Raw genomic sequence first — 27804 nt, 5'->3', positions numbered from 1 at the left:
ACCAGTGACGATTTACTGAACCAGTCACGGACCGACCCTAGATAGACTCGGCTTCAGATGAACACCTGATGCGATGTGCAAACATCGCCGCTAGGGAGACAAAGGCGGTCGGGAATGGCGCTGGCCAACGGACGCACCCCGTCGTGTGCCATGTCGTTCTTCATAGGTGCGGCTCGCTCACAGCACTTACCCCAACAGCCTGTTCAGCCCATCCGGGTGGATCTTTGTATTTCAGAATCATTTGATAAACTATTAATTCATCAAACGTATTCATTTGGCTAATGAATGATTGTCCTCGCGACGATGTCTCGGGGTGAATTGGTGGCGTAACGGGGAACCGTGGGTGTCACGGTGGCTAGGGGATGTTAACTACCTCGCGTGGTATACAGGAGGTCGTGGGTTCGATCCCAACCCTGATGCCTGTTTATGTTTGGAGTTTGCGTCTCTCTCATCATCATCACGGTGGCTAGGAGATGTTAACTACCTCTCCTGGTATACAGGAGGTCGTGTGGGGTCGATCTTGACCCTGATGCCTGTTTATATTTGGAGTTTGCATCTCTCTCATCATCATCACGGTGGCTAGGAGATGTTAACTACCTCGCGTGGTATACAGGAGGTCGTGGGTTCGATCCCGACCCTGATGCCTGTTTATGTTTGGAGTTTGCGTCTCTCTCATCATCATCATCACGGTGGCTAGGAGATGTTAACTACCTCGCGAGGTATACAGGAGGTCGTGTGGGGTCGATCTTGACCCTGATGCCTGTTTATATTTGGAGTTTGCATCTCTCTCATCATCATCACGGTGGCTAGGAGATGTTAACTACCTCGCGAGGTATACAGGAGGTCGTGGGTTCGATCCCGACCCTGATGATGCCTGTTTATATTTGGAGTTTGCGTCTCTCTCATCATCATCACGGTGGCTAGGAGATGTTAACTACCTCTCCTGGTATACAGGAGGTCGTGGGTTCGATCCCGACCCCGACGCCTGCTGCTGTATATTTGGAGTTTGCGGTGTGTGTCTCTCTCTCCCCGTGGTTAAGTGGATTTTCTTTTTTCTCAGGGTTTGGCTCTTTCGCATTTAGAATAAACATCACCACGTTCGTGGTACTGACTGCTGCTATGAATGTCCACGTGATGACGAGCCACTTCGTTGAGCTATCATTTGTGACCAGGTCGCTTCTAGCTCAGTGGGACTTACTTGGTAAAAAAACAAAACAACAGCCTATAGATGAATAGCTTAAGTGCAGTAAATAGGTTTCGGTACTCAGTGACGGACACGGGGTGACTGTCGTCCCCTGGAACTCTGCACCAAGCGGAGTCCGTGGCCAAACGTCTCCATGGAGCGCTACGCCAAGCCAGTAACCAACAAGACGATTGAAAGGTGAAAAATATAATCAGAGATAGATAGAGACCCATAGAGACCGATGCGTAGAGACTCACGGAGAGACTCCTAGAGATACACAGAGACTCATAGAAATACACGGAGGCTCGGAAATGCATAGCGACACATAGAGTTACATAGAGACCCATAGAGACCGACAGAGATGCATAGAGACTCATGCAGAGACTCCTAGAGATACACAGAGACTCATAGAAATACAGAGACTAGGAAATGCATAGCGACACATAGAGTTACATAGAGACCCATAGAGACTGACAGAGATACATAGAGACCCATAGAGACATACTGCATAGACACTCTTAGAGACACATAGAGACCCATAGAGATATACTGCATAGACAATCTTAGAGACACATAGAGACCCATAGAGACATACTGCATACACACTCTTAGAGACACATAGAGACTCATAGAGACATACTGCATAGAGACTCTTAGAGACACATAGAGACCCATAGAGACATACTGCATAGACACTCTTAGAGACACATAGAGACCCATAGAGACATACTGCATAGAGACTCTTAGAGACACAGAGAATCATAGAGACATACTGCATAGACACTCTTAGAGACACATAGAGATCCATAGAGACATACTGCATAGAGACTCTTAGAGACACAAAGAGACCCATAGAGACATACTGCATAGACACTCTTAGAGACACATAGAGACCCATAGAGACATACTGCATAGACACTCTTAGAGACACATAGAGACCCATAGATATATACTGCATAGACACTAATAGAGACACATAGAGACTCATAGAGGCATACTGCATAGAGACTCTTACAGACACATAGAGACTCATAGAGATATACTGCATAGAGACTCCTAGAGACACGTAGAGACTCATAGAGAAATACTGCATAGACACTCTTAGAGACACATAGAGACTCATAGAGACATACTGCATAGAGACTCTTAGAGACACATAGAGACTCATAGAGACATACTGAATAGAGACTCTTAGAGACACATAGAGACCCATAGAGATATACTGCATAGACACTCTTAGAGTCACATAGAGACCCATAGAGATATACTGCATAGACACTCTTAGAAACACATAGAGACCCATAGAGATATACTGCATATACACCCTTAGAGACACATAGAGATCCATAGAGACATACTGCATAGAGACCCTTAGAGACACATAGAGACCCATAGAGATATACTGCATAGACACTAATAGAGACACATAGCGACCCATAGAGACATACTGCATAGACACTCTTAGAGACGCATAGAGACCCATAGAGATATACTGCATAGACACTCTTAGAGACACATATAGACCCATAGCGATATACTGCATAGACACTCTTAGAAACACATAGAGATTCATAGAAGTATACTGCATAGAGACTCTTAGAGACACATATAGACCCATAGAGACATACTGCATAGAGACTCTTAGAGACACATAGAGACCCATAGAGACATACTGCATAGAGACTCTTAGAGACACATAGAGACTCATAGAGACATACTGAATAGAGACTCTTAGAGACACATAGAGACCCATAGAGATATACTGCATAGACACTCTTAGAGTCACATAGAGACCCATAGAGATATACTGCATAGACACTCTTAGAGACACATAGAGACCCATAGAGATATACTGCATATACACTCTTAGAGACACATAGAGACTCATAGAAATATACTGCATAGAGACTCTTAGAGACACATAGAGACCCATAGGGACATACTGCATTGACACTCTTAGAGACACATAGAGACATACTGCATAGAGACTCTTAGAGACACATAGAGACCCATAGAGACATACTGCATAGGACACGTAGAGACCCATAGAGATATACTGCATATAGACTCTTAGAGACACATAGAGACCCATAGAGATATTCTGCATAGAGACTCTTAGAGACACATAGAGACCCATAGAGACATACTGCATAGACGCTCTTAGAGACACATAGAGACCCATAGAGACATACTGCATAGAGACTCATAGGACACGTAGAGACCCATAGGGACATACTGCATAGAGACTCTTAGAGACACATAGAGACCCATAGAGACATACTGCATAGACACTCTTAGAGACACATAGAGACCCATAGAGACATATTGCATAGACACTCTTAGAGACACATAGAGACCCATAGAGACATACTGCATAGACACTCTTAGAGACACATAGAGATTCATAGAGACATACTGCATAGAGACTCTTAGAGACACATAGAGACTCATAGAGACATACTGCATAGACACTCTTAGAGACACACAGATACCCATAGAGATATACTGCATAGAGACTCTTAGAGACACATAGAGACTCATAGAGACATACTGCATAGACACTCTTAGAGACACACAGAGACCCATAGAGATATACTGCATATAGACTCTTAGAGACACATAGAGACCCTTAGAGACATACTGCATAGAGGACTCTTGAGACACAAAGAGACTCATAGATATACTACATAGACGCTCTTAGAGACACATAGAGACTCATATAGACATACTGCATATACACTCTTAGAGACACATAGAGACCCATAGAGACATACTGCATAGAGACTCTTAGAGACACATAGAGACCCATAGAGACATACTGCATAGAGACTCTTAGAGACACATAGAGACCCATAGAGATTTACTGCATAGACACTCTTAGAGACACATAGAGACCCATAGAGACATACTGCATAGAGACTCTTAGAGACACATAGAGACTCATAGAGACATACTGCATAGAGACTCTTAGAGACACATAGAGACCCATAGAGACATACTGCATAGAGACTCTTAGAGACACATAGAGACCCATATAGACATACTGCATAGAGACTCTTAGAGACACATAGAGGCCCATAGAGATATACTGCATAGAGACTCTTAGAAACACATAGAGACCCATAGAGACATACTGCATAGACACTCTTAGAGACACATAGAGACTCATAGAGACATACTGCATAGAGACTCTTAGAGACACATAGAGACCCATAGAGACATACTGCATAGACACTCTTAGAGACACATAGAGACCCATAGAGACATACTGCATAGACACTCTTAGAGACACATAGAGACATACTGCATAGAGACATACTGCATAGACACTTACTGCATAGACACTCTTAGAGACACATAGAGACCCATAGATATATACTGCATAGACACTCTTAGAGACACATAGAGACTCATAGACATGCAGAGACTCATGTATACCCACAGAGACTCGTAGAGACTGCATCGTAAACCCGCTGTGGTCTGCGCTCCTTCAACGGAGGAGGAGGAGGAACAGCAAAGCGACACGTGGTGTCTTTCTCCCTCACTCTCTCTCTCAATAAAAGTTGTTTAAAAGTCAAAAGTCTCTCTCCACTGGAGCCCTCTCGTCGTAGCGAGCAGCAGGAGCAGCGCCTCGACATTTGCCTCCAGCTCCCCAACTCATCGGCACGCTCACGAGACTCGTGGGGCGAGAGTTAAAGTGATGCATTGAGCCGGGTAAAGCTCGCTCAGCCACGTGGCTCTTCTGTCAGAAGCGACCGGGAACGCGAATGATAGCTCAATGGGAAGTGGCTTCATCATCATCACGTGGGAATTTGTTGTCGACACACGCTCCGCAACGCGTGAGGTTGATTCTGTATGTGCGGAGGCGGGGGGTGGGGGGAGGGGGGAACCGGAGGACCCCCGGGGAAAAATCACACGCGACCACGGGGAGATAGAGAGACACGCAGACTCCAAATATACAGCAGCAGCAGATGCAAGGGTCGGGTCCGAACCCACGACCTCCTGCACACCAGGCGAGGTAGTTAACATCTCCTAGCCACCACACGGCGCACCAATGGAGTTCATGGGGGAAGGCATCAGATCAACTCCCAGACTCAGAATAATCACTCGTGCTGGAGGAATCCGATGAGCTATCAAGCTCTTCTTCACACATGTCCAGCAAGGACGTGGGGTTCAGAACCTCACAAGAACAAACAATACCGCACTGAGTCGGACGGCCACGCTTGCAGACGAGTGCCGTGAAGTCGATACCAAAGTGTCTTTGCCATTCAGCCACGAACTCACACGCGTGAGCCTGGCCTCCGATCTGCGCGTGTGATCCACCAACCCTCGTGTGTGCCTCTCTCTTATCTCTCAGATCTCGACTGGTCACGGGCCGGGATTCGAACTCTCATCCCCCTCCCTCCATCCTCCCATAACCCCTCGAATCCATCCCTTCGTCCCCATCGACCGCCTCCGCCTCCCTCTGTCGCCAAGGAGACGGATACTGGTACCCAGCGTGTCACCATACCGACCACCTCCTCTGTTGCCAAGGAGACGGATACTGGTACCCAGCGTGTCACCATACCGACCACCTCCTCTGTTGCCAAGGAGACGGATACAGGTACCCAGCGTGTCACCATACCGACCACCTCCTCTGTCGCCAAGGAGACGGAGACTGGTACCCAGCTTGTCACCATACCGACCACCTCCTCTGTTGCCAAGGAGACGGATACAGGTACCCAGCGTGTCACCATACCGACCACCTCCTCCGTCGCCAAGGAGACGGACACTGGTACCCAGCGTGTCACCATACCGACCACCTCCTCTGTTGCCAAGGAGACGGATACTGGTACCCAGCGTGTCACCATACCGACCACCTCCTCCGTCGTCATCGAGAAGACGGATACTGGTACCCATCGCCCGACCACACCCATTAACACCTCCCCATCACCATCGTCTCCTCCCTCCGTTGCCATGGAGACGCGAGAGAAGGAGGTGGGGGAAGGGGCGGAGCTGGGGGGCTCCCGGCGCGCGACAGCCCCGGCCGCGGCCCCGGCCCCGGCCCCGGCCCCGGCCCCGGCCGCGGCCCCGGCCCCGGCCCCGGCCCCGGTCGCGGCCCCGGCCCCGGCCCCGGTCGCGGTCGCGGTCGCGGTCGCGGTCGCGGTCGCCGTGCTCATTGTGGCCGGCGCCTGCTGCTGCACGGGGCTCTGGGGGGTGGCCGCGGGGGAGTGGGGGCGGGGCCCCGGGGGAGGGGACCTCGTCGCGGGTCTCGAGGCCAGAGCAGCGCAACTCGAGCGGCGGGTTCGCCTCCTGGAGCTGCGGCAGCAGCGGCGGCAGCGGCGGCGTTGGCGCGAGGGGGCCGTGCAGGCGTGGGGGGCCGAGGAGGTGGAGGCGTGGGGGGCCCAGCACGACGAGGAGGAGGAGCAGGAGAGGAGGAAGAGGAGCATTGCGGAGGCAGTGGAGGCGGTGGTGAGTGGCCGGGCGAGTCGCGTTCGCTGAGCTCCACGGGCGTCTCTGTGCGCGCGCGCGGGCAAAACCGATGTCAACCGCTCATTGGTTTAGTCGGTTAAAGTCACGCGTGTAGAAATACAATAAAATTATGTTTAAACAAAAAAACAATCACGACGTTTCGATCACAACGCAAGCGATCTTCGTCAGGTGTCAAGAACAAATCACGGAGGTAAATACGACAAGAAGATGAGAGACGAGAGACAGGTTTGTTGAATTCTCTTGACACCTGATGAAGATCGCTTGCATTGTGATCCAAACGTCGTGATTGTTTTTTTGTTTTAATATAATTTTATTGTATTTCCACACACGTGACTTTGCCGAAAAAACCAATGAGTAATTTTATGCAGTCACGAAAGCTTTAATACGAAGTTAACCGGTTTTTTGTTTTAACCACCATGCGGTTACCGGTAATGCAAAAAAACGCACCACCCCCTGGCGTGGCTGATCCTCGCCGCCTGTGAATTTCTATCGCCTTGAACCAAAACACCATCGCCAACCATCACCAACCATCGCCAACCATCGCCAACCATCACCCACCATCACCAATCATCGCCCACCGTCACCCACCATCGCCAACCATCACCAACCATCACCCACCATCACCAACCATCGCCAACCATCACCAACCTTCGCCCACCATTGCCCACCATCACCCACCATCGCCCACCATCACCCACCATCGCCAACCATCAGCCACCATCACCAACCATCACCAACCATCACCACCCATCACCAACCATCACCAACCATCACCAACCATCACCAACCATCGCCCACCGTCACCAACCATCACCAACCATCACCACCCATCACCACCCATCACCACCCATCACCAACCATCACCAACCATCAAGAACCATCGCCAACCATCACCAACCATCACCAACCATCGCCCACCATCGCCAACCATCACCAACCATCACCACCCATCGCCAACCATCACCAACCATCGCCAACCATCGCCCACCATCACCAACCATCACCCACCATCACCAACCATCACCAACCATCACCCACCATCACCAACCATCACCAACCATCACCACCCATCACCAACCATCACCCACCATCACCAACCATCATCCACCATCACCAACCATCGCCCACCATCACCAACCATCATCCACCATCACCAACCATCACCACCCATCACCAACCATCATCCACCATCACCCACCATCACCAACCATCACCAACCATCACCAACCATCGCCCACCATCACCAACCATCACCAACCATCACCAACCATCACCAACCATCATCCACCATCACCAACCATCGCCCACCATCGCCCACCATCACCAACCATCACCAACCATCACCAACCATCACCCACCATCACCACCCTTCACCAACCATCACCACCCATCACCAACCATCATCCACCATCACCAACCATCACCAACCATCATCCACCATCACCAACCATCACCACCCATCACCAACCATCACCACCCATCACCAACCATCATCCACCATCACCAACCATCACCAACCATCACCACCCATCACCAACCATCGCCCACCATCACCACCCATCACCAACCATCACCACCCATCACCAACCATCACCAACCATCACCCCCCATCACCAACCATCACCAACCATCGCCAACCATCGCCAACCATCACCAACTATCGCCAACCATCACCCACCATCACCCACCATCACCAACCATCATCCACCATCACCAACCATCGCTCACCATCATCCACCATCACCAACCATCGCTCACCATCATCCACCATCATCAACCATCGCCAACCATCACCCCCCATCACCACCCATCGCCAACTATCACCAACCATCACCAACCATCACCAACCATCGCCCACCATCACCCCCCATCACCAACCATCACCAACCATCACCAACCATCACCACCCATCACCAACCATCGCCAACCATCACCAACCATCACCAACCATCACCACCCATCACCCACCATCACCAACCATCACCAACCATCACCACCAATCACCAACCATCACCAACCATCACCAACCATCACCACCCATCACCCACCATCACCAACCATCACCAACCATCACCAACCATCGCCAACCATCACCCACCATCACCCACCATCACCAACCATCACCCACCATCACCCACCATCACCAACCATCATCCACCATCACCAACCATCACCAACCATCACCACCCATCACCCCCCATCACCAACCATCGCCAACCATCGCCAACCATCGCTAACTATCGCCAACCATCACCCACCATCACCCACCATCACCAACCATCATCCACCATCACCAACCATCGCTCACCATCATCCACCATCACCAACCATCGCTCACCATCATCAACCATTGCCAACCATCACCCCCCATCACCACCCATCGCCAACTATCACCACCCATCACCAACCATCGCCCACCATCACCAACCATCACCAACCATCACCAACCATCACCACCCATCACCAACCATCACCCACCATCACCAACCATCGCCATCCATCGCCATCCATCACCAACCATCACCAACCATCACCACCCATCACCCACCATCACCAGCCATCGCCAACCATCACCAACCATCACCAACCATCACCAACCATCACCACCCATCACCCACCCATCACCCACCATCACCAACCATCGCCAACCATCGCCAACCATCGCTAACTATCGCCAACCATCACCCACCATCACCCACCATCACCAACCATCATCCACCATCACCAACCATCGCTCACCATCATCCACCATCACCAACCATCGCTCACCATCACCAACCATCACCAACCATCACCAACCATCACCACCCATCACCAACCATCACCCACCATCACCAACCATCACCCACCATCACCACCCATCACCAACCATCGCCCACCATCACCGACCATCACCACCCCGTGTAGCCTGTAACAGACTGTTGGGGGCATGCGCCATTGGCGAGTAGCACCGGTGATGGCGGGCATGGCACACGACGGGAGTGGGTGGCCACCACCACCACTACCACCACCACTACCACCACCACCACTACCACCACCACTACCACCACCACTACCACCACCACCACTACCACCACCACCACCAATACCACCACCACTACCACCACCACTACCACCACCACTACCACCACCACCACTACCACCACCACTACCACCAGCACCACTACCACCACCACCACCAATACCACCACCACCACTACCACCACCACTACCACCACCACCACTACCACCACCACTACCACCACCACTACCACCACCACCACTACCACCACCATCACCATCACTACCACCACCACCACCACTACTACCACCACCACCACTACCACCACCACCACTACCACCACCACTACCACCACTACTACCACCACCACCACCACCACTACCACCACCACTACCACCACCACTACCACCACCACCACTACCACCACCACCACTACCACCACCACTACCACCACCACTACCACCACCACAACCACCACTACTACTACCACCACTACCACCACCACCACCCCCTCTCTTCCAGCGTCACCTCAACCCCAGCCCGTGCTGACGAGCGCTTGACCCCTCGTGACCCCAAGTGCCAATTAGCGCTGAATCACAGCCAATCATCACCGCCCCCCCCCCCCTGCCTCCCTAGCGACTCTCTTAGTGGGAAATTAACGCCGCGTTGTCTTTAACGAGGACTCAAGAGGTGTGTGGCAGTGGAGTTAAGTGGTGATGGTGGTGGGGTGGGTTTGTGGGGGGTGAGGGCCGAGGGCCTCTCGCAGGCAAGTGTAACACGTGGTAGTCGTGGGATTCGTCGGACTTTCGCGACCAAACATCCGTAAAGGAGAGGTGGGGGGAGGGTTATTTTTCTTGTTGCGTTTGATCGCGCGAAATGTACAGATGCTGCTGTCGTTAAACCGGCCACCACCCGACGCCCCAAACTCGTCAGGCTGTGCCGCGTCAACAGAGCCTGCCAATTGGTTGCTAAGAGTCGGCAGGAACCGCTCAACATTTACCATTCAAGTTCGACGTTTCGCACGATGGCTGGAGTTCGCTCCCCCCACCCCCCCCCCCCCCCCCCCACCCCCCCCACCCCCCCCCCCCCCCCCCCACGGACATCTGTGAAACTGCTGGACACTGTGCAAAAGAGCTTTAAAGCTCATCGGATTCATCCAGCATAAATAAAGCTTCTGAATTAACCCCCCCCCCCAATAAAACCGAACCAGCTGTGGTGCCCTGCACTAGGTCGACTCGGCATTGGCGGAGAACCTGGCCGGCGCCGGTGTGCAAAAGCGTGAGCGCTTCGGGAAGACAAAGGCGGTCGGGCGTGGTGCTGACTCCACCACCATCACCACCACCACCATCATCCCCCCGCGTCATTCTTTGTTCAGTAAAAAAAAAATAACCAACACGCTCGTCATTAACTGCACCGCGTGGCCTTAAACGTGCGGAAAAAAATAGGCGACGTTTCAGGCAATGACCCTTCGAGAGTCCGGAGGGTGAAGGGCTAAATACCCCTTCCCTCCTCCCCCAGGTGAAGTCACACCTGGCAGTACGCGCGCGCGTGGCGCGTGATGCCCCGGACCCCACCCCCTGCCTCTGTCCACCAGGTGAGTGCGGGTGCGAGTGTGAGCAGGTGAGTTGTGAGTAGGTGAGTTGTGACCAAGTGAGTTGTGAGCAGGTGAGTTGTGAGCAGGTGAGTGCAGGTGCGAGTGTGAGCAGGTGAGTTGTGAGCAGGTGAGTTGTGAGCAGGTGAGTTGTGAGCAGGTGAGTTGTGAGCAGGTGAGTTGTGAGTAGGTGAGTTGTGAGCAGGTGGGTGCAGGTGCGAGTGTGAGCAGGTGAGTTGTGAGCAGGTAAGTTGTGAGTAGGTGAGTTGTGAGCAAATGAGTTGTGAGCAAATCAGTTGTGAGCAGGTGAGTTGTGAGCAGGTGAGTTGTGAGCAGGTGAGTTGTGACCAAGTGAGTTGTGAGCAGGTGAGTTGTGTGCAAATGAGTTGTGAGCAAATGAGTTGTGAGCAGGTGAGTTGTGAGCAGGTGAGTTGTGACCCAGGTGAGTTGTGAGCAGGTGAGTTGTGACCAAGTGAGTTGTGGCCCAGGTGAGTTGTGACCCAGGTGATTTGTGAATAAGTGAGTTGTGACCAAGTGAGTTGTGACCCAGGTGAGTTGTGAGCAAGTGAGTTGTGACCAAGGTGAGTTGTGACCCAGGTGATTTGTGACCCAGGTGAGTTGTGAATAAGTGAGTTGTGACCAAGTGAGTTGTGACCCAGGTGAGTTGTGACCAAGTGAGTTGTGAGCAGGTGAGTTGTGACCCAGGTGAGTTGTGACCCAGGTGAGTTGTGAGCAGGTGAGTTGTGACCAAGTGAGTTGTGACCCAGGTGAGTTGTGACCAAGTGAGTTGTGACCCAGGTGAGTTGTGACCAAGTGAGTTGTGACCAAGTGAGTTGTGACCCAGGTGAGTTGTGGCCCAGGTGAGTTGTGACCAAGTGAGTTGTGGCCCAGGTGAGTTGTGAGCAAGTGAGTTGTGAGCAGGTGAGTTGTGACCAAGTGAGTTGTGAGTAGGTGAGTTGTGACCAAGTGAGTTGTGAGCAGGTGAGTTGTGACCAAGTGAGTTGTGACCCAGGTGAGTTGTGACCAAGTGAGTTGTGACCAAGTGAGTTGTGAGTAGGTGAGTTGTGACCAAGTGAGTTGTGACCAAGTGAGTTGTGACCCAAGTGAGTTGTGACCCAGGTGAGTTGTGACCAAGTGAGTTGTGACCCAGGTGAGTTGTGAATAAGTGAGTTGTGACCAAGTGAGTTGTGACCCAGGTGAGTTGTGACCAAGTGAGTTGTGACCCAGTGAGTTGTGACCCAGGTGAGTTGTGACCCAGGTGAGTTGTGGCCCAGGTGAGTTGTGACCCAGGTGAGTGTGACCCAGGTGATTGCGTGCAACTGTGCAACTTATCGCGCGCGATGACAGTGGCCTTTAATCGGTGTTCGCTAGCAGCATGGACCCAACAGCCCTTGCGGGCATCACGTGGGGGACGGGGAGGGGGCATCTCTGTATTTGTGTGCAACTGAATATCTGTGTTTGTGTGCATCTGGATGCCAAACGCCGATGTGAGAGTGTGCACGTGTCTGTGTGTGTGTGCGCGCGTGTGTGTGTGTGGGGAGCGATAGTGTAGCGGTTAGCACGCTGTCTGTGTGTGTGTATCTGTGTCTCTTGTGTGTGTGTGTAAGGGGGAGCGGTAGTGTAGCGGTTAGCGCTACGCTGCGCTATGAACCTGGCGACCCGAGTTCGATTCCCGCTCACGGCCGACACCAGTGACGATTATCTGAAGCGGTCCCGGGCCTCCCCTAGGTCGACTCGGCCTCAAATGAGTACCTGGTGCGGTGTGTAAACATCGCCACTGGGGAGACAAAGGCGGTCGGGCGTGGTGCTGGCCACCCACCCCCTCGTGTACCGTTCCGGCCTTCATAGGTGCTCGCTAACAGCACTTGCCCCTACAGTCTGTTACAGGCTATATGGGGGATCTTTGTTTTTCTTTGTCATTGTTTGCACGCATGGGTATGGCAAGTATGGCTATGGGAGTATGTGAGTGCACGCGCGTGTGTACGCGTGTGCAGGCGTGTGTTGGTATGCCAAGCGTGGTGTATGCGTGTGTGTCTTTGTTTGTTGGCAATGGGGAGCGGTGGCTCAGCGGTTTTGTCCCGTCCACAATCAACACCGCTGACGAATATTTGAAGCGGTCCTGGGCCTCCCGTACGTTGTCTCTCGGCCTCAAAATGAGTACCTGGTGCGGTGTGTTTAAAAAACAAAAAGATGTCACCACTGGGGAGACAAAGGCGGACGGGCGTGGTGCTGACCACCCACCCCCATCGTGTGCCGTGGTGCCGGTCTTCATAGGTGCTGCTGCCGAAAAGCACTTGAAGCAACAGCCTGCCAAGGCTACATGGGGGATCTTTGGCTTTGGCTGTGTGAGTGTGAGCAAGCGAGAGCAAGTGAGGACTGGAGTGACTGAGTGGGTGGGTGAATGAACGAGTGAATGGATGAGTGAATGAGTGAATTAGTGAATGAATGAGTGAATGAGTGAGTGAGTGAATGAGTGAGTAAGTGAGTGAATGAGTGAATTAGTGAATGAGTGAGTGAGTGAATGAGTGAGTGAATGAGTAGGTAAGTGAGTGAATGAGTGAATGGATGAGTGAATGAGTGAATGAGTGAGTGAGTGAATGAGTTAATGAGTGAATGAGTGAGTGAGTGAATGAGTGAGTGAGTGAATGCGTGAATGAGTGAGGTGAGTGAATGAGTGAGTGAGTGAATGAGTGAGTGAGTAAGTAAATGAGTGAGTGAATGAGTGAGTGTATGAATGCGTTAATGAGTGAGAGTGAATGAGTGGGTGAATGAATGCGTTAATGAGTGAGTGAATGAGTGGGTGAGTGCCTGTTCAAGGCTACACGGGGGGGGGGGGGGGGGATTTGTCTCTTTTGTGTGGGTCCGCGTGCACGTGTAGGAGCGATGAACACGCTTGGCGAAGTACGGTGCGAAAGAAGTTCACCTTAACAAAGCACGTGCCTGTGTTCACGCGGTCTGCGCGTGCGTGAGGGATTTGTTTACAATGGTGTGTGTGTGTGAGAGACGCGAGAGAGAGAGAGAGACAATGGGGAGAGCATCAAAGAGAGAGAGACAGAGATGAACTTGTGAGAGGGAGGGAGAGATGGGGGGGGAGAGAGAATGGATGGAGAGTGGCGGTGGGGAGGGAGAGACAGAGAGAATCCTACAACAGGTGTTAGGCTTATCACGTGTACCTCTCTCTCTCTCTATACCCCCCCCACCACCACCACCACCGCTCTCTCCCCTGGGTGTGGGAGAGAGCGAGAGAGAGGAATGGGAGAGAGATGCACTAATTTGGGAAGGTTGCTCCGTCTATGTGCAGACGGTGACCTCCCTCACCGCTCGCCACACCGCAGGACTCACCACACTGCTCACCGCATTACTCACCACTCACCTCACTACTCACCACACTACAATACTAACCACACTACTCACCACACTACTCACCAGTCACCTCACTGCTCACCACACTACAATACTAACCACACTACTCACCACACTACTCACCACTCACCTCACTACTCACCACACTACAATACTAACCACACTACTCACCACACTACTCACCAGTCACCTCACTGCTCACCACACTACAATACTAACCACACTACTCACCACACTACTCACCACTCACCTCACTGCTCACCACACTACAATACTAACCACACTACTCACCACACTACTCACCACTCACCTCACTGCTCACCACACTACAATACTAACCACACTACTCACCACACTACTCACCACTCACCTCACTACTCACCACACTACAATACTAACCACACTGCTCACCACACTACTCACCACTCAACTCACTACTCACCACACTGCTCACCACTCAACTCACTACTCACCACACTACAATACTAACCACACTACTCACCACACTACTCACCACACTACTCACCACTCACCACACTACTCACCACACTACAATACTAACCACACTACTCACCACACTACTCACCACACTGCTCACCGCATTACTCACCACTCACCTCACTGCTCACCACACTACAATACTAACCACACTACTCACCACACTGCTCACCACACTACAATACTAACCACACTACTCACCACACTGCTCACCACGCAACTCACTACTCACCACACTACAATACTAACCACCACTACTCACCACACTACTCACCACTCTACAATACTAACCACACTACTCACCTCACTACTCACCACACTACTCACCACACTACAATACTAACCACACTATTCACCACACTACTCACCACTCACCACACTACTCACCACACTGCAATACTAACCACACTGCTCACCGCATTACTCACCACTCAACTCACTACTCACCACACTCCAATACTAACCACACTACTCACCACACTACTCACCACTCACCACACTACTCACCACACTACAATACTAACCACCACTACTCACCACTCACCTCTCTACTCACCACACTACAATACTAACCACCACTACTCACCACTCACCTCTCTACTCACCACACTACTCACCACTCAACTCACTACTCACCACACTACAATACTAACCACACTACTCACCACACTACTCACCACACTACTCACCACTCACCACACTACTCACCACACTACAATACTAACCACACTACTCACCACACTACTCACCACACTACTCACCACATTACTCACCACTCAACTCGCTACTCACCACACTACAATACTCACCACACTACTCACCACACTACTCACCACTCACCTCACCACTCACCACACTACTCACCACACAACTCACTACTCACCACACTACAATACTAACCACACTACTCACCACACTACTCACCACTCAACTCGCTACTCACCACACTGCAATACTAACCACACTACTCACCAAATTACTCACCACTCAACTCACTACTCACCACACTACAATACTAACCACCACTACTCACCACTCACCTCTCTACTCACCACACTACTCACCACTCAACTCACTACTCACCACACTACAATACTAACCACACTACTCACCACACTACTCACCACTCACCTCACTACTCACCACACTACAATACTAACCACACTACTCACCACACTACTCACTACCCACCTCACTACTCACCACACCACACCACACTACTCACCACACTACTCACCAGACTACTCACCACTCAACTCACTACTCACCACACTACTCACTACTCACCACTCACCTCACCACTCACCTCACCACTCACCTCACCACTCACCTCACTACTCACCACCCCACACTACTCACCACACTACTCACCACACTACTTACCAGACTACTCACCACTCACCACACCACTCGCCACTCACCTCACCACTCACCTCACTACTCACCACACCTCACTACTCACCACACCACGCTACTCACCACACTACTTACCAAACTACTCACCACTCACCACACCACTCGCCACTCACCAGACTTCTCACCGCTGATCACGTCTCACCACTCTGTTCACCACACAGCTCACCACACAGCTCACCACACAATCACCACAACATCCTCACCACACCCCATACTCACAATACTCACCATACACTACAAACAACTCACCCCTACCACACTCACCCATCACTCACCACTCCATATAATACAAGCAAAGGTCCCCCGTATAGCCTTAACAGACTGCTGGGGCAAGTCCTGTGAGCGAGCAGCACCTATGAAGGCCGGCATGGCACAAGAGGGGGTGGATGGCCAATACCACGCCCGGCCGCCTTTGTCTCCCCCGTGCTGATGTGTTACACACACACACCAGGTGTGTGTTACACACACACACCAGGTGTGATACACACACACACACACCAGGTGTGATACACACACACCAGGTGTGATACACACACACCAGGTGTGTTACACACACACACACACCAGGTGTGATACACACACACCAGGTGTGATACACACACACCAGGTGTGTTACACACACACACACACCAGGTGTGTTACACACACACACCAGGTGTGTTACACACACACACCAGGTGTGTTACACACACACACACACACACCAGGTGTTACACACACACACACCAGGTGTTACACACACACACACCAGGTGTGATACACACACACCAGGTGTGATACACACACACACCAGGTGTGTTACACACACACATCAGGTGTGTTACACACACACATCAGGTGTTACACACACACACCAGGTGTGTTACACACACACACATCAGGTGTGTTACACACACACCAGGTGTGACACACACACACCAGGTGTGTGTTACACACACACCTGGTGTGTTACACACACACACCTGATTCTCATGTGGTTAAGGCTGAGTCGACCCAGGGCACGGGGCGGATATTTATTTATCGATGTTGGCCGTGAGCGGAAATCGAACTCTGGAATTCGTAGCGCAGTGCGCTAACCACTGTGCCACCGCTCCTACCCCCCCCGTCCCCCCCCTTCTCCCGCCCCTCGCTGTCTATGAGTGCGCGCTTTATCCCTCGAGAGAGACAGCGGCGAGTCTCGCCTCTATCCCCGTTGCCAGGGCAACTGGGGACACGAGGGGTGGGACACGGGGGGGGGGGGTTCAGTGACCCCCCCCCCCACAGTAATCGCCGTCCCGGTTTGACCCCGGATGTGGGCGCTGGAGACAGACGGGGAGGGGGGGAGGGGGGAGGGGTGGTGGTGGTGGTGAGTGTGGTGGTGGTGGTGGTGGTTAGCGTGGTAGTGGTGATGTTGAAGATGGTGGGGGTGGTGATGTTGAAGATGGTGGGGGTGGTGATGATGGTGGTGAGTGTGGTGGTGATGATGGTAGTGAGTGTGGTGGTGATGATGGTAGTGAGTGTGGTGGTGGTGGTGATGTTGAAGATTGTGGTGGTGGTGATGGTGCTGATGTTGAAGATGGTAGTGGTGATGATGGTGGTGAGTGTGGTGGTGATGACGGTGATGACTGTGGTGGTGATGGTGATGTTGAAGATGGTAGTAGTGGTGATGATGATAGTGAGTGTGGTAGTGGTGATGTTGACGATGGTGGTCATGATGGTGGTGAGTGTGGTGGTGATGGTGAAAATGGTGGTGGTGAGTGTAGTGGTGATGATGGTGGTGATGTTGAAGACGGTGGTGGTAATAGTGGTGGTGATGGTGGTGGTGAGTGTAGTGGTGATGATGGTAGTGAGTGTGGTGAGTGTAGTGGTGATGATGGTGGTGATGTTGAAGACGGTGGTGGTAATAGTGGTGGTGATGGTGGTGGTGAGTGTAGTGGTGATGATGGTAGTGAGTGTGGTGTTGATGTTGAAAATGGTGGTGGTGAGTGTAGTGGTGATGATGGTGGTGATGTTGAAGACGGTGGTGGTAATAGTGGTGGTGATGGTGGTGGTGAGTGTAGTGGTGATGATGGTGGTGATGTTGAAGACGGTGGTGGTAATAGTGGTGGTGATGGTGGTGATGATGATGGTAGTGAGTGTGGTGGTAACGCTCTGTGCTACGAACCCGGCAACACGACTTCAATTTCCGCTCACGACCACCAACACCCGTGACGAATATTTTAACTGGTCCTGGGCCTCCCCTAGGTCGACTCAGCCTCAATGAGTACCTGATGCGGTGTGTAAACATCTAAGCACTGGGGAGACAAAGGCGGCCGTGCGTGGTGCTGGCCACCCTCCCCCTCGTGTACCGTGCCGGCCTTCATAGGCGCTACTCGCTAACAGCAGCACTTGCTCCACCGGTCTGTTAAGGCTACACGGGGGATCTTTGTCTTTGTGTTTTGGGTCGTGGTGGGAGAGGGGAGGGGGGAGTGAACACGACACGGGAACGTGGAAGCGGAGATGCGAGACAGGGAGAGAGGAAGCGAGAGGAAGGGAGATGCAAGAGGAGGAGCAGGAGGAAGAGGGTTGACGGGAGGAGAGAGGGAAGGGGAGACAGCAGAGATGGGGAGACGGGCAAACGGAGAAAAGAGACGGAAGCGGAGAGGAGAGAGGGGAGGGCGAGGCAGGAAGAGGGGAGTAGGGGAGAGAAGAGACGGGGTGGTTATCCCTGGCATCAGGGCACATGCCCTCAGTGGTTGGCCACTGTGGGTGAGTGGGTGGGAGAGTCGGTGGGTGGCTGAGTGAGAGAGTGGGTGGGTGGGTGAGTGGCTGAGTGAGTGGGTTAAAGGGTGAGTGAGTGGGTGAGTGAGTGGGTTGATGGGTGAGTGACTGAGTGAGTGGGTTAAAGGGTGAGTGAGTGGGTGAGTGGGTGAGTGAGTGGGTTGATGGGTGAGTGACTGAGTGAGTGGGTTAAAGGGTGAGTGAGTGGGTGAGTGAGTGGGTTAAAGGGTGAGTGAGTGAGTGGTTGGGTGGGTTGATGGGTGAGTGAGTGGCTGAGTGAGTGAGTGGATTGATGGGTGAGTGAGTGGGTTATAGGGTGAGTGAGTGAGTGGTTGGGTGGGTTGATGGGTGAGTGAGTGGCTGAGTGAGTGGTTGGGTGGGTTGATGGGTGAGTGAGTGGGTGAGTGAGTGGGTGAGTGAGTGAGTGGTTGGGTGGGTTGATGGCTGAGTGAGTGGTTGATTGAGTGGGTTAAAGGGTGAGTGAGTGGCTGAGTGAGTGGCTGAGTGAGTGGTGTGAATGAGTGAGTGGGTGGATGCGCGGGTGGATGGCTGGTTGGTTGAGTGAGTGGCTGAGTGAGTGAGTGGTTGGGTGGGTTGATCGGTGAGTGAGTGAGTGGGTGAGTGAGTGGCTGAGTGAGTGGTTGGGTGGGTTGATGGGTGAGTGAGTGGTGTGAATGAGTGAGTGGATAGCTGATTGGCTGAGTGAGTGGTTGATTGAGTGGGTTGATGGTTGAGTGAGTGGCTGAGTGAGTGGCTGAGTGAGTGGCTGAGTGAGTGGCTGAGTGAGTGGTGTGAATGAGTGAGTGGGTGGATGCGCGAGTGGATGGCTGGTTGGTTGAGTGAGTGGATGTGTGGTGAACTTCATCGTATCTCATCGAACAGCACTTTCCCCGACAGTGAGTCGAGGCTAAATGAGGATCTTTGTCTTGTGGAGATGGAGAGAGAGAGGGGAGGAGGAGGAGGGGAGGGGGTGAACTAGAGCTGAGGGGAGGATGCGGAACCGGGGGGGGGGGGGGTCGCGGTGTGAACTTGACTCGAGGCGGGGGGGGCTGCTTAGGACGAGAAACAGCAGACGGGGAGAGAGGGGGGCACGGTGATAAAGACACGGGGGGAGATAAACACGGGGGGAGGGGGCACGGGGGGAGGGGGCACGGGGGGAGGGGGCTCGGGGGGAGGGGGTACGGGGGGGAGGGGGCACGGGGGGAGGGGGCACGGGGGGCAGGGGGCATGGGGGAAGGGGGCTTGGATTCAAACATCAGCCTCACAGGGTGCGGTGTCTTTAGGGGTAAATGAGCCAAGGGGGGGGGGGTCCTCTTTAAACTCACTCAGAGTCCCCGATCGACCCCTAATCCTGGGATCGGGTAACAGAATGGCTCACCAGGGGGTAGGCGGGGGGGGGGGTTCCGGGGGGATGGGGGGGAGAGAGACAATGATCCGGCACAGAGTCGGACGTGCAAAGACCCTGTCAAATACACACACTGATACATACTGATACATACTGATACACACTGATACATACTGATACATACTGATACACACACACAGACATACTGATACACACTGATACACACACACAGACTGATACATACTGATACACACACACAGACTGATACACACTGATACACACTGAAACACACACACATACTGATACACACACAGACTGATACATACTGATACACACACAGACTGATACACACTGATACACACTGAAACACATACACATACTGATACACACACACAGACTGATACATACTGATACACACACAGACTGATACACACTGATACACACTGAAACACACACACATACTGATACACACAGACTGATACATACTGATACACACACAGACTGATACACACTGATACACACTGAAACACACACACATACTGATACACACACACACATACTGATACACACACACACAAACTGATACACACACACACACATACTGACACATACTGCTACACACACATACTGACACATACTGATACACACACATACTGACACATACTGATACACACACATACTGATACACACACACATAGACATACTGACACATACTGATACACACACATACTGACACATACTAATACACACACACATAGACATACTGACACATACTGATACACACACATACTGACAGATACTGGTACACACACACATAGACATACTGACACGTACTGATACACACACATAGACATACTGACACATACTGATACACACACACATAGACATACTGATACAAACACACATACTGATACATACTGATACACACACATACTGACACATACTGATACACACACACAGACTGACACATACTGATACACACACACAGACTGACACATACTGATACACACACCCATACTGATACACACACACACAGACTGATACATACTGATACACAATGAAACACACACACATACTGATACACACACACACATACTGATACACACACACAGACTGATACACACACACATACTGACACATACTGATACACACACACATACTGACACATACTGATACACACACATACTGACACATACTGATACACACACACACATAGACATACTGACACATACTGATACACACACATACTGATATACACACATACTGACACACACACACATAGACATACTGACACACACTGATACACACAAACATACTGACACATACTGATACACACACACATAGACATACTGACACAAACTGATACACACACATACTGATACACACACATACTGATACACACACACATAGACATACTGACACATACTGATACACACACATAGACATACTGATACATACTGATACACACACACATACTGACACATACTGATGCACACACACAGACTGACACATACTGATACACACACACAGACTGATACATACTGATACGCACTGAAACACACACACACATACTGATACACACTGATAAACACACACATACTGATACACACTGATACACACAGATATACTGACACATACTGATACACACACACACACTGATACATACTGATATAAACACACACACACACTGATACATACTGATACACACATACACACACATACTGATACACACACACAGACATACTGATACATACTGATACACACACACATACTGACACATACTGATACACACACACATACTGACACATACTGATACACACACACACATACTGACACATACTGATACACACACATACTAACACATACTGATACACACACAGACTGATACATACTGATACACACTGAAACACACACATACTGATACACACGGATACACACACACATACTGATACATACTGATACACACACAGACTGATACACACTGATACACACTGAAACACATACACACATACTGATACACACACACAGATACTGATACACACTTACACAGACTGATACACACACACATACTGACACACACTGATACACACAAACATACTGACACATACTGATACACACACACATAGACATACTGACACATACTGATACACACACATACTGATACACACACACATAGACATACTGACACACACTGATACACACACACACTGACACATACTGATACACACACACACATACTGACACATACTGATACACACACACATACTAATACATACTGATACACACACAGACTGATACATACTTATACACACTGAAATACACACACACATACTGATACACATTGATACACACACACATACTGATACATACTGATACACACACAGACTGATACACACTGAAACACACACACATACTGATACACACACACATACTGATACACACACACACAGACTGATACACACACACATACTGACACATACTGATACACACATAGACATACTGACACATGCTGATACACACACATACTGACACATACTGATACACACACATACTGATACACACACACACACATAGACATACTGACACATACTGATACACACACACACATACTGACACGTACTGATACACACACATAGACATACTGACACATACTGATACACACACATACTGACACATACTGATACACACACATAGACATACTGACACATACTGATACACACACACACAAAGACATACTGATACACACACATACTGATACATACTGATACACACACATACTGACCCATACTGATACACACACACAGACTGATACATACTGATACACACACACACACATACTGACACATACTGATACACACACACATACAGACTGATACATACGGATACACACACAGACTGATACACACTGAAACACACACATACTGACACATACTGATACACACACAGACTGACACATACTGATACACACACAGACTGATACATACTAATACACACACATACTGACACATTCTGATACATACTGATACACACACAGACTGATACACCCTGATACACACACACAGACTGATACATACTGATACACACACTTCTTTCAATATTTGAGGCACCGCAGCCTCAGCAGGGTCATCCTCACTTTGTGCCACGCTGACTTCCTGGCTGAAGGATTTTCCCTCCCCTAGGACCTCACAGAAATGCTCAGCAAATCTGCAAACCTGTTCCTGGGGATCGGAGATTGGATCACCGTTTTTCCCCTAATGATGGTAATAGGTGTGGCGCTGCAGGTTACTTTTTGATGGAGTGAAATAGAGATTTGTGATCGCGGGCATAAGTAACCACGACCACCACTCCTCGCCTCCGGTTGATGGGAAGGCGAGCCCACAGTAGCCTGGGGCTTACAGCTTCCAAAAACCTCACCGCCACACTCCCACGCCCCCTTTATTCTTTTGTTCAAAAAAATAGCCACACCCTGTTTGTTTGGCAGTCTGCTGCCCCGAGTAGAGGACTGTCCACCCCTCATGGTGGCAGAAGCCAGAACTGGTCCACCGGACCTCCAGAATGCCACAGAGATCCAGGCGGTACCGGTCCAGCTCTCGACAGAGGAGTGGCAGCCTCTCCTCCACAGTGAGTGTTCGAACATTCCACGTGGCCACACGAAGTGCCTTTTCGTTGTTTCTGGAGGAGCCCCGAGGGTAGAGATTCAATCCCCTGGCTCCCCCAATTGGGGTTTGGCCAGGAGACGTCATAGACGCCTGTCCCCCGGGGCCTCCGGCACAAGCTTATTAGTTGGATATTTTAGACGTGGTTTAGTGGTAAAATTTTGAAGGTGGAGGGGTTACCAGCCCCTCGTACCCATCCAGAGCCCCCATTTATTTACTGTGGTGGTCACAGACGCCATTAGGGGAGGAGCCAATCGGAATTGGCCCTCCCCCCACAGCACTGTCCACGACAGAGTTGCCCGTCCGGCACCGCGAGGAGGTAGGGGGTTGTTTTTGCCAGAATACACATAGACACACATAGACACACACATAGACACAACACAACAACCGCCATTCGCCACTAAGTGGCGGTGACGTCACCACGACGCTTGTGCCAGGCTATGTGCACCTTGAGGCCACGTGAAGTGTCGAATGCTCGCGGGCATTAGGTCACGGGGCAGACCCAAGTGCCACGGGTCGACTGACTAAGATAACTGAGATGACTGGCTGGTGCACCACCTGTGCCCCCTACTGTGCCTACTCGCTGTGCTTTAGCCACCCAGCGCTCCGCTCGTTGTTGTGAGCGTCGCTCCTCCGCCCTCCGTTGTTGTTGGAGGGCGACTGCCTCCAACTGACCAGTAGCGTCCTTCACGAGCCTCCTCCACAGAGGCCGATCTTGACACCGCTGGTACCAGTCATCGGCAAGTCCACTCAGCTCCACGTCCTCCTGTACCACATCACTCCATCTCTTCTCTAGCCCGTGCCGCGCCCGTTTAGCCCCCTCGATCCGGCCGAACAAAAGCTGTTTCGGCATGCGGTGGCTGGGCATGCGGGCTACATGACCCAGCCATCGCAGCCTTGCCTGCCGGAGGAGCTCACCGATGGGACCCTGCCCAGATCTTTCAAGGACTTGTGAGCTCCTCACACAATCCAGCCTGGTTAAACCCAGGATGGATCGTAGGCAGGCCAGCCTAAATGTTTCTAACCGGCGAAGATGTTCCATTAGGGGGGTCCACGTTTCGCAAGCTTAGAGAAGGGAGGGAATGACCGTGGCCGAAAAGACCTGAAGCTTAGTGTGGAGCGACAGACCAGGTAGCTTCCACACAGCGTTACGCAACCGATGAAAAGATATTGCCGCTCGACTGATTCGGAGTGAGACCTCTGCACATAGACATAGGCACACACACATAGACACACACACATAGACACACACACACATAGACACACACACACACAGACACACACATAGACACACACACGTGTGTCGTGACGAGAGGTAGCGCGCGGAGGGAGAGTGGAGGGAGAGGTCATCAATTAGGGCTGGGGGAGGGAGGGGGGGCGGGGGACGAGGGGGAGGGGGGGCGGGGGGAGTGGGGGGGTCGTTAGCGGTGATTGAGTCGCTCCCTGGCCCGGGATTGCGAGGTCGCGACCCGAGGGACTTGAGTCTAGAGCACGTGTACACACACACGTGTACACACACACGTGTACACACACACGTGTACACACACACGTGTACACACACACGTGTACACACACACGTGTACACACACACACACACTCACGTGTACACACACACACTCACGTGTACACACACACACTCACGTGTACACACACTCACGTGTACACACACTCACGTGTACACACACACGTGTACACACACACGTGTACACACACACGTGTACACACACACGTGTACACACACACGTGTACACACGTACACGTACACACGTACACACACACACGTACACAAATACACGTACACACACGTGTACACAACACACACACGTGTACACAACACACACACACGTGTACACAACACACACACACACGTGTACACAACACACACACATGCACAACACACACACATGCACAACACACACACGTGTACACACACACGTGTAGATAAAGATCCCCCGTGTAGCCTTAACAGACTGTAGGGGCAAGTGCTGTTAGCGAGCACCTATGAAGGGTGGGTGGCTAGCACCACGCCCGACCGCCTTTGTCTCCCCAGTGGCGATGTTTACACACAGCACTAGGTACTCATTTGAGGCTGAGTCGACCTAGGGGAGGCCCGGGACCGGTTCAGATAATCGTCACTGGTGTTGGCCGTGAGCCGGAATCGAACCCGGGTCGCCAGGTTCATAGCGCAGCGTAGCGCTAACCGCTACACTATCGCACATATGTGCACACATTCCTGTGATGCTAATGTACCTGTACATTACTCAATCGGGATGATTTATTGCAGTAGCAGCAGCAGTAGCAACGTTACCCCCCTCCACCACCCCTGTAATGGTGGAAGCTTCGCAGGACCCTCCTGAAATTAAATATTCTTGAGACTCTGTGAGGCTCCAACAGAATGCTAATCTGTGGTTCTCTGTGGGTCTCTATGGGTGTCGCTATGGGTGTCCCTCCCTATGGGTGTCCCTGTGGGTATCTGTATGGGTGTCTCTATGGGTGTCTCTATGGGCATCTCTATGGGTGTCTCTATGGGTGTCTCTATGGGTGTCTCTATGGGTGTCTCCCTGTGGGTCTCTAGGTCTGGGCGTCTGTGGGTCCCTGTGTGTGGACGTATATTGAACTTCTTTCGCACCGTACGTAGCCAACCGTGCTAATGGCAGGCGCGGGGCGCCACGGTGGCTATGAGATGTTAACTACCTCGCCTGGTACGCAGGAGGTCGTGGGTTCCATCCCGAGCCTGACGCCTGCCGCTACTGCTGCTGTATATTTGAAGTTTGTGTCCCTCTCTGTCTCTCTCCTCGTGGTGGTCGCATGGATTTTTCTTAGGATCCTCCGTTTGTTTTCACGAACTCCATGTTTAGAATCAGCGTCACGCGTTTTGGAGTATTTGCTTGCTATAAATGTGCGCATGATGTTAGGCCACTTCGTTGAGCTATCATTTGTGACCAGGTCACTTCTGAAAAAAAACGCTACATAGCTCAGTTAGACCATACCTGGTGAAATTAAAAGAAATTGTTTAGTTTCACTTTAGGGGGAAGGATGACAAAATAACTCCATCATCCGTGACCCGTCCTGCTCAAATCCACGGACTTTTTTTTTAAACGGTCAAGGTGATGTCTCCTCTACCCTGATTGCGTATTCTCATCACGGGTTGTCCTACCCACGTGTCCCTCTGTGTAATCATCGTCATCATCGTCCATCCACTGCTGGATGAAGATCGGTGTCACAATGCAGCTCACCCAGGGGCTCTGCAGCCAAACTAACAAGAGTAAGGCATTGTTTTCGAATTCAGTAAAACGAAAAATCGATATTTGCAAGAGCCGCGGCAATGCACTGTGGTGAGCACGAGATCGGTGGTGGTTGTCCTGAATTCATAACGGCCACGAAGCAGTCCCTTCAAGAACCGCCGCTTAAATACGGCGACCTGAGCTAACCTGAGAGTGTTCTCCGATCCACGCGTCCCTCTCGCTGTCTCTCAATGTACACAGCGGTACCTCGGTACACGTCGATAATTCGTTTCAGAAGGGAGGAGGACTTATACCG

The 27804-nt window shown here is 51.3% G+C and overlaps 1 long non-coding RNA gene across 1 annotated transcript in view; it reads left to right on the top strand.

Annotated features, from left to right (window-relative positions):
* Positions 1–6439: 6439 nt before the first annotated feature.
* LOC142925524 (uncharacterized) overlaps positions 6440–27804 on the top strand; it is a 34462-nt gene continuing 13097 nt past the window's right edge. Inside the window, exons 1-2 of the long non-coding RNA XR_012942472.1 lie at positions 6440–6634; positions 11175–11250. This is a non-coding gene — a long non-coding RNA (uncharacterized LOC142925524). The remainder of the gene's footprint in view (positions 6635–11174; positions 11251–27804) is intronic.

Source organism: Petromyzon marinus, chromosome 21 (genome assembly GCF_048934315.1).
Source record: "Petromyzon marinus isolate PM22_M1 ecotype Great Lakes invasive population chromosome 21, UKy_Petmar_22M1.pri1.0, whole genome shotgun sequence".
In the NCBI taxonomy this organism is placed as follows: Eukaryota; Metazoa; Chordata; class Hyperoartia; order Petromyzontiformes; family Petromyzontidae; genus Petromyzon; species Petromyzon marinus.
This window is presented reverse-complemented; position numbering and strand designations above follow the sequence as displayed.